We start from the raw sequence: 10,473 nt of genomic DNA on the forward strand, positions 1-10,473 counted from the left end.
AAAAATGAATATCTGGATATTAGGAATGTTCTTTTAAATAACTGCCATACAAAGTATATCAGTAAGTCAGTCCTATTCTAATTTATGCGTATACACAAAAGTTAATTTAAAAATATTACTGCCATAAAAAGTATATTAAACAAAAATATTTTTTTTTAGCGTGCTAATCCTTTCCTCAGTAAATCAGTCTTATTCTAATTTATGTATGAATGTACATACATACATATGTGTATACACAAAAGTTGCAGTTAACAAGTTGACTTGCGCTGCCACCGAGTCGCGATGGAACACTCGAAACAAACGGCACAAAAATCTATCGCTGACATTGACTCGCATTGACTTAGCTGTAGCAAACGCATTTCGTTCAGTAAAAATACATTTTTAAGTTGATGTATTTTTGCTATCCCAAAAATGATGTTACTATAATATTTTACATATACATATGTAGTAGTTGTTGTTGTGTAGCTCTGAAATTAAGTTTTTTGGTCACACCTCACTTAAACTCTAATATTCGTGTAGAGTATTTTGCTACATAAGTCAAGAGATGACAAAATATATGTACAAGTATAAATGTACTACATACACATAATATTAATTTTCGCGGCCTTCTCCAATTATGGTGTCTGGAGATGGCAACGGCATTTTTACCATTAAACTTTTAAATAATGGAATATACAAAGTAAACACTTTCTCTATAGCCTACAGACTACGGCCAATTAGAGTTATTGTAAAAAAATTGTAAAATTTGTATGATCCGAAATCGAATATTAATGACTTAAAAGAGTGAGTGCCGCCAATCGACTTCAATGGAAAACTAAAACGCCCCTCGACATGTTTTTGGTAATAATCGATCCCATGGAGAACATAAAAAGATTTACGAAACCAAAACTTTATCAAATTCAATTGTTTCTATTAAAACGGTAAAACTGCCTGAGTTGATACCACAATGCAAACATTGCAAAACTATTGCGGCAAAAAACCAGATGCGTTAAGTGCGCCGGTAAGCATACGACAGATAAACTGCTGCCTAAATTCTGTAACTGTGTCGTAGCACATCCAGCCAACTACGGTGACTTGAAACATGAAAAATTGAGATATCTTGATGAAACTTGGTATACAGGTTTCTTAGTACAAAAAAAAATCGAGATCGTAGATGAGCGTAATCGAACCACTGCGACGCCTACAAATCACCATTAACCGAAAACCTATTAAGTGGCATACACTAAAAGCATTATTCGTGTAAAGTTTAATACCATTATATTAATTGCTTCGTGATTTGTGTACTGGAAAGTAAAATAATCAAGTGGAATTTAAAATTTTGCTATATGGGAAATATGCGTGGTTATTGTCCAATTTCAATAATTTTCACAGAATAACATGGGAATATGAAAAGAATGCCACATTCCAAATTTTGTCGAATCGGTTTGGTCGGGTCCCGAGATACGGAATTCCACCAAAAAGTGAGCGGTGCGGCGCCCATCGTCCAACTTTTACACCGGCCTTTATAAAGCCTTGTCATACTATTAAATTTTTACGAACGAATTGGGCGAAAACTTGACCTAGCACCCATATAACCAGGATTTTCAAAGCTTAATGATTTTGGGATTTCTAAAAAATCTTATGCCGAATATACATATACATATGTAGGTCAGTGTATAGGTTAAATATGGTGTATGTATATATAAAATTACTTAGATTCCGATCCTCTGATTGACGTTTTACATCGTAAGGTATTTCCCTGGCTTTGGTTCCTGCAAATTGCAAGAGTATACAATGTTCGGTTGCACCCGAACTTAGCCCTTTCTTACTTGTTAACACTAACACCCCTATTCTGTGCACTTGACAAATAATAAAATATTGAAAATTAACTCAAATATTTATCAAGCAAGAAATATTTTGGTATTCTGTGCCAAACTTGATAAAAAAAAGTTTCAATTCGCAAATCTTTTCCCCACACGTGTGGTGAACAAAATAATGTAAATAGAAACAGCTGATTTCTATTCAAATTATATTGATAGCAATATGCGTGCAGTGAATTGCTCTTTTGGTGCTTTTTATTCCAAATTTTTAAAAATAATAAATTAGCTTAAATTAGTATATTATTATTTGTATTACAACAATACTTGCCCCGGTTTTATAAAAGTTTCTTCCTCTGTTCAACTGGGAAACTTCATTTCTCCTCCCTTCACCTTCACAGTAAGTTTTGCTACAGTCCGCACACTTCTCGAAAGGGACGACTGACTCATGTGCAAGTTAACGTTGTTACCTACACATTTCTAGAATGAGCCGTGTCCAAAGAAGCTCATAGCTGCTATAACCCTTCCAGTTAAAGGTAGTGACGTTTTCTGATTATAGTGAGGGGCTAGTTCATCAATTAGACGACAGCAAATTTCATAGTAGGGGAGCCCAAGAGGGGATTTTGGAAGTTACTAAAGCATGTCAGAAAATTTTATGGGGAGAAACATTGCACCTTTTTATGAGCCCTTAATATGGGGGGGCGCGTTGGGGGGAGTTCGTCAGATTAGAGATAAAAATCGATCCTTCGGGAAACTCGAGCGCGTAAGATGAAGAGATGGTAAATTAAATACATGAAGACGAGTGTATATTTCAATATTATGACAGTTTGAGGGTGACTTAGAGAAATAGCAGGGTGACAAATGTTTAAAAAAATACGTCACCTTGAAATACTCGGGCCCGATAGATTTTTTTTTATTTTAAAGGTAATTTTGTCAGAATCACGAACATCCGATAATCTGACATTTTCCATGGGGCGATACAGGTAAAATCATCTATAAAAGGTCAAGCGTACTGATCCCCATAGCGTGGTTGTTGTTAGTAGACGCTTGACACTTTTGTTTGTTTGTGGTGTTTTCTATTTTTTTTTCCGTTCACCTTTTTTTTATAAGTTTTAAAATAAGTCACGACTTTTGGTCACGTCGAAATTGTCAGAAATTTAAATGGCACACTTTTTAGAGGTTCCTTAACATTCGCTTTGAAAATCTGACACGCTCGAATAACTTTTTTTTAACCTCTCATTACGGCCCTCCCCCTTGAATTGATTGTCAGATTAATATATGTATATCGACTATCAGAAATACAATGCGCGTATATACCATAAATGACTGACGCGCTTGAGTATTTTTATGTGACTGTTTTTTTTACATTTTTGAAAATAATCACCCGCTCTTCCCCCCACTAAAATGGAAAACTTCACCTAGACTTTCTTTTGTTTTAAACGTTATCTTGACAATCTAGTAAGTCTCCATGACGCTCCAGTAACTGCAAATTTAGCACTCCAGGCTCCCCTACTATCACGAGTTAATCGAAAATTCGCTCAAATCTCGCTCAAAGAAAATGGATTGCTATCGTCGCATAAACATTTTAAATGCCGCGAGCGATTCCTATTCTCACAATTTTCATCTTCGTTTAACAATAATAACAAAAGTAAAATACCTTCAATTTTCACAACAAGATGCACAAACAGATACCTAATTCATAACGAGCACTGTCAAGAGCATTTGACATCTTAACAACTTATAAAGAAAAGACACAGAATACGAAATTTTTGATAAATTTCAAATTTTGACAATTTAGAAATATCTTGAATTTGTAAAGTTCACAGAATAGGGGTGTAAAGATGTCTAAATTTATAAAAATCCTTTTATGGAACTCAAATGGGTTAATCAAACATAAGAATGAAATCGAAATTGTATTGAACCCGGAAAGAGTTCATGTATGTATGTTATCAGAGAAACATTTTACGTCGCAAACTAATTCTTAAGTTAAAAACTATGAAAATTACCATACAATTCATCCTAGCAATTGCGCCCGTGGCGGAAGAAAAACTTTCAACTGATAAGTTTCAAGATAAAACAGTGACTAATTACCGAGCTAAAAGTCCGCTCTCACTTACCTCTGTGTATAGGCATCCAAGGCATCAAATCCAATTTGAAGAGTACCAACACTTAATAAACAGGCAAATGTAAAGATGCACAATGGGTGGAGATTTTAACGCAAAGAACACGCACTGGGGTTCAAGGCTGGTGCAGTCAACTGGATGATTCCAGATCTGACAGATTTTTCCGTTGTTGGCAAAATCTCCCGAAACTATTTGTCAATCAATTACTTTAAGTCGAATCATTTTCTAATGTATTTAACCTATATTGAAACCGTCATCTTTAAAGACAATACAGCGGCACTGTATATAAATGTACAGATTGGGAATACTTCAGAAAGATCATGGAATGTTATGAAAGTAAATATGACTCTATATCGAATACAGACCAGTTGGAATCTGAAATTTTAGACAATACAACAAATATGCAATACGCACTGTGGGAAAGTATACCGGAATTAAGGAAAACTGTTGTAAACTCTTAATATCCCAATGATATAAGTGAAATAAATAAATTAAAGAGAAAGCTACGACGTAAGTGGCATCAAACTCGTTGCCCAGCTGGTAAATCTATTTTAAACAAAGTTTTTAAAGATCTTAATCTGAAAATTAAGAGGTTTAAAAATGAAAGTTTCGCAAAATATCCTCAGTCCCTAAACATTGGAAGAAATTCTGACTATTCTCTTTAGAAAAGCTGTAAAAGACTACAAATACCAGAAACTCAAGTGTGTCCCAATAAAATAAGTTCTGATAGCTGGGCCAGAGACGATTCAAAGAGAGCAGAAGTATTTTCGGATTATTTAGCCAAAATATCCTTCCCATGTCAAACACACGTAGATTATCCTACTGATTCCAGTCTAGAAAACGAATAAATATCAAGTTGCACAAGCAGTGAGCTAAGTGAGGAAATCAAAAATCTACAAAACAAAAAATCCCCTGGTTACGACCTGATTACTGCTGTCCTAAAACAGCTCTCTCCAACAAGTATGGTAAAAATTAACAAACTTATTAACGCGGCTTCTCATCTTAAATACGTGCCAACTTATTGAAAAATTGCTGAAGTTATCATGATTCCAAAGCCAGGAAAACCGGTATATGATGTATCTTTTAACAGACCCATTTCACTTCTATCGATAATATCGAAGCTTTTTGAGATAATTCTCATAAAACGTCTCAATAGAATCATTGAACGAAAAACCATAATTCCAGGGCATCCCTTTGGGTTCCGAGCTAACCATTCTACGATTGGTTAAATCCACACATTGAGAAAGCCTTTGAGGAAAAAATTATGTTCCATCGTGTTTTTGGATATTGCAAAAGCGTTCGATAAAGTTTGTCTCAAAGGACTGCTTTCGAAACTGATTTTACCAAAACAGCATTGCAGAATTATAAAATCGTATTTATCAGGTCGCTCCTTCCGTGCTAAACAAGTAAGAATCAAATAATTTATTTTTAGGGAAATAAAAGCAAGAGTTCCACAAGGTAGTGTGTTGGGCCTTTGTTTTTATATTCTATTCACACATGACCTGCCAGTAGACTGCAATGATACAAGTACAACAGTCACATTTGATCCCGCGTTGCTTGCTGTTGGTAGTGGTGAACACGAGTCCACTACTAATATCCAAAAAGCTGTAAATAAAGTTCTACAAGAGGCAAAGAAATAGCAGATAAAACTGAATAAAGATATGTCGGTACACGTTGTTTTCACATACAACACGATACAGCACTTCCCAATTTTCGTAGACGGTGCACGAATACCGTACTTTAACTCCGCCAAATACTTATTTACAAACAAATACTCCGACCGAATTGCAGCAGCACATAGTGCAAAATTACAGCATTGTAACGAAGAAGCAGCCATGTTAACTTCTAGAGATGGACCACCAAGATGACTCAACCCAGCGATTATTATTAGCCAATACTCTCATAGTAGTTTTGTAATTTTGTTAGTTATTTTTTTCTCTGAACTAGTTGCAATGTATTAATAATATAAAAAAAAAAAAAATAAAAAATTAATATGTATGTATATATAAGAAAAATAGAAACATTTAAACAGAATACAACAGTAGTTGGAGGTAGTATAGATCCGATTTTATCTAATTTTGTCAGTACTACATACTACTAACATACCACATACCAATAAAATGTCCCGTGAAATTCATTAAGGTACCTTACATTCATCATCATGAAGTGATAGAGCGAAGTCACCCGAATGTTATTTGTTTGTTATATGGGGGCTACGTCATGTTTTCGCCCAATTTTAAACATTTTAGGCATAGCCGGTATATGCGGCATAACGTCACCTGGAAGTTCGAAATTGAACAGCTTAGAGTAGTTTTGAACCGACTTAAGCCATTTTTGCCATGTAGACATATCATTGTCCGAAATTTGCCATAAAAAGTCATCTATAGATATAGGGCTTTTCAATAGGGAGCTACAAAAACGGCAAACGACGCCATATTTTTTCCCGCTCTTTCTCTTCAGTAAGGTTTGCAATTTCATTATGGAAAGATATACGATCCAACAACAAGTCGAAATTATTAAAACTTACTACCGAAATTCGGAGTCAGCGGCCTCAACTTTAAGAGCGATACGTCCAATTTACGGTCGTCATAATCATCCTGTCAGATCAACAACTGAGAATCTAGTGGAAAAATTTGAATCCACAGGCACAGTACAAATCAGTTTCTCACACGTCGTTATGGCGATTTTGCGAAAAGATCTTGACCTATGTACATCCTTATAAGATCAAATTTTACAATGAAAAATCATCTTCAGCGATCAAGCTCATTTCTGGCTGAATAACTTCATCAAGAAGAAAAATATGCGTTATTGGTCAGGCAGATCAAATCGCACGTACTGCATAAGTCACCGTTTCATCCCGAAAAATTAAGGTTTGGTGCGGTTTATGGGTCAGCGGCATCATTGGACCTCGAAAACTAGGTTCAGCGTCTGCACTTCTGCAAGCGTGCCCATTGTCATGAAAAAAAAATCGAGCTTTATACATAATGGCATCGTATCTATTTTCACAGGAATAAAGAATTTTTGGTCATACCCTAAATTCGTACACCATCTTCTCAGTTTTATATTTGAATGTGAAAAGAATGTCACGTACCAAATTTAGTTGAAATGAAATGAAGCAGTATGTTGCATGAGAATAATATAAACCAAATTTGTTCTGTTTGTTATGAAAATACTTCCTCTTTAACCCTCATTGAGACCCTCGGGTCTGGCCAGGCATATTTTGTTTTTAAATGTTATTTAAATATATTTAGAGTGTAGCAAACGACTTGCGCTTCCAGGTAGCTTCCTAGAATTTTATTGTCCATAGAATTCAGAAAAAAAATTCAAGGATATCGTATCGAAAAAGACCAATAAAAGGATATTATAATATTATACCTTAGTGCACCAATGGTGCTTGGCTAGACCACATATATTTTGTATGAAAATATGTATATGAACTTTGGTATGTTTCTATCACTTCGCACGGTTGATTTATCTGTTTTCATGTTCGTTACATGTCCACATTGGTTTGTATGTTTATCTAGGTCAAATACTTTAGCCGCTAGAGCTTTTTAAAGGTTAAGAAAAATGTAATTTTTCTCAAAATGTTACATTTTTTGCGAACGCTATTGTCACGTACCTGGTAGGGATAGAGGGGAGGTTGAGAGCTTTCCTGAAAGCCCCAGGGATGAACTAACTCGCAAAGTGGTTTTGAGTGTATCAGACCGTTGGTCTCGACCAGGGTTAAATTCCCTAAATCCTCAACGCTAGTCGTTAAATATTCGTTAAAATGTGTATTTATATCAAAGCTGCCAAATTTTATATTAATTTACCACCAGATATGTGCTAACTTAATTATCCACATAGGAGAGAACCAAACAGGATTTCATTGCAAAACTATTATCATCTATGAAAATCAGAACTTAGGTGAAGTCTTTCTAGGTTTTAATCATTTCAAATGAAAACACTTTTGCTATGATGTCGATGATTCCATTGCACTATTTTTTTTTATTATTTCGGAAAACTATGAAAAGTTATAAATAACGCAGCTAAACTAGTAGCGCAATCGGGGTGGTAAAATGATTTGGTGAAAAACTAGCCAAACTAAATTTACAGTGATGGAGGTACCGGTCCTAACTATGAATGGCCTGTCATCAGTATGATATGAGATTTGATGTCATTTTACAACTGGAAGACCTTATTATAAGTTTTTTCGTGACAGACAGTTTTTAAGCTACCACTATTAAACAATAAAGCAACATACATAGTAAGCAAAATGAATTTTCATTGCATATCTACTGTTTTTAATTTTACCTACACAGGCTCAAAAAATAGACATACGCTACACATTTCTTCAATATGTGTGTAATAAATAGTAAAGCAATGGTTTTGCTTAAGAAGCAATTTATTTTATTACGAGAGAACAAAAACTAAAAGAATATTTTCATATTTAAGTTTCTTCCGATATTTTAGCCCATTCCTCAAGTAAACCCGTTTTAAGTGTGGATATTGATGTTTTATCTTGTTTTTAAGGTGATCCCACAAATGCTCTATAACATTTAAATCTGGTGACTGCGAAGGATGTACTGTATATACTATGCATGTGCTTATCCATTATTACTTCTATGAACCGTAATATACCAACGCCATTTGCTGCCATGCAGCCCCTGACCATCACTGATCCTCCACCTTGTTTTACGGTTGAAATCACATTTTTGGGATCAAGCGCTGTTTTCGTTTTACGCCAAACTTTTGGGTGTTCATCACCTCCAAAAATATTGAATTTGCATTCATCAGTGAACACTATGCATTCCCAAAATGTACATAGGTTTTCTGCGTATGCAAAACGTTTGGTCCTGTTTACATTCCTAACTAATGGTTTTTTTTTTCTAGTCACTCTGTCGAACAAGTCAATTTGTTTTAGATTGCGGCTTATAGTTTTGCATTAACTGATATTCCGTAATCATTTTCTAATATATTGCTATTTTTACAGTAGTCTGTCGTTGGTCTTCTTTTATTTTCCCTACGATTCGTCGCTGCATTCGTCCGTCTATCTTAGGTGGGCGTCCTGATCGCGACTTCCTGGAGTAACAACCATTCTTTTTATAATTTTGAATTATTATTTGAACCGTAGCCTTCGATAATTTTACGGTTTCTGCAATTTTTCGAAGAGATTTTTCTTCTGATTTAAAATCAATCACGATTTTTCGCACGTCTAATGAAATTTCGGAACTTTTCGACATTTTGTACTGCACTTACAATTAATCACGTAAACTTTTGACAAGAAAAAGCAAACACTTTTCTTTAGAAATATTGCGGTTAATCATTGCGGGATTAATCGTATGTATACTTTTGTTAGTGGCCTTTGGGCGAACAAATGAAAAAATTGTTAATTTTAAAAAGTTAAAGGGCGAAATATGATTTTTTTTCGCTTCACCGTTTCCTAAATTAGTTTAAACAAATAGTAAAAACAAAACTTCGGTTTTATTAATATGTTTTAAAATACATATGTCGAAAATCGTTAGCGTATGTACATATGTATGTATGTATGTACAATATATATGGACTGTAATATATCAACTTACTTTGTATACAAAAAGTTAATTTTTATAGTTTGAGAAATTAAAAAAAATTATATTTCGTCTCACAATGCTCTATCTGCTACGTATTTGTGTTTATATGTTTATTTATTCAAGTATTTATAATTATAAATTTTTGCAACACTTTTTCACTTTACACTTCCTTAAGTTAGGTACTACTTTTTTATTCGATCATAAATTCGTTTTGCATGCAATGTAAACGCTTTTTAAATGTTCGTTTTGCCGCCATACAAAGCCGTTGTACCGAAACCAAGCTCCAGAGAAAATGCACATACATACATATATCACATATAAGCAGAAATGAAAACCTAATTGAAATCAAGACTGCCACTGCTGCCAAAAACAAACTAACTCGCATGAATTGAACTTGCCGTTATTTATAAGAAAATTGCCTGTCGATATGGTCGCCCAAGTCCAATACGAACCAACTGAGACGGTAAGTTACCTAAAGTCTCAGGCCAAGCACACGTATTGTACACACTCTACAGCCATATTTACGTAGTACATTCATATAGTATATCTACTTCAATTCACTGCCTAACAAAGTCGAGGGCTGCTCATGCATGCGTGTTTGCGTTGCATTAATTTGAAATGAACCTTTTCTCTCTGTTGATATGGTGTGATTAGCTGATGTCTCATTTTTTAGAGCAAAATGCCTAATTATTTTTATTTTTTAATTATTTGTTTGTGAGATTAAAAATAATATGTAAATTCTTATTTACTTGTGCATATACATACATATCTGCATTAGTGTATGTTGAGAAGATTACTTGTTTTGCATGAAGGAAGTTCCTGTTTCCCATCAAAATAATATTTTACTTTAGTTGATCTTTTTGGATACAATCTTAAGTCCTATTTTTATCCAAAACGGTGACATTTATTTGGATTTTAAGTCTTATTTTCAATTTTCAATTAGTTTTATTGTGCTATAGTTTTGCCCCTACTGTCAAAACAATGTTTTGTTTTCTCTAACTC

General features: G+C 34.3%; 1 protein-coding gene across 1 annotated transcript in view; it reads right to left on the bottom strand.

Moving 5' to 3' along the window:
* Positions 1-9,852, bottom strand: part of LOC126763631 (peroxidase) — a 132,654-nt gene extending 122,802 nt beyond the window's left edge. Inside the window, exon 1 of the mRNA XM_050481338.1 lies at positions 9,484-9,852. The gene's annotated coding sequence lies outside the window, so the exon portion shown is untranslated. The remainder of the gene's footprint in view (positions 1-9,483) is intronic.
* Between the last annotated feature and the right edge of the window lie 621 nt (positions 9,853-10,473).

This window comes from Bactrocera neohumeralis, chromosome 2 (assembly GCF_024586455.1).
Source record: "Bactrocera neohumeralis isolate Rockhampton chromosome 2, APGP_CSIRO_Bneo_wtdbg2-racon-allhic-juicebox.fasta_v2, whole genome shotgun sequence".
In the NCBI taxonomy this organism is placed as follows: Eukaryota; Metazoa; Arthropoda; class Insecta; order Diptera; family Tephritidae; genus Bactrocera; species Bactrocera neohumeralis.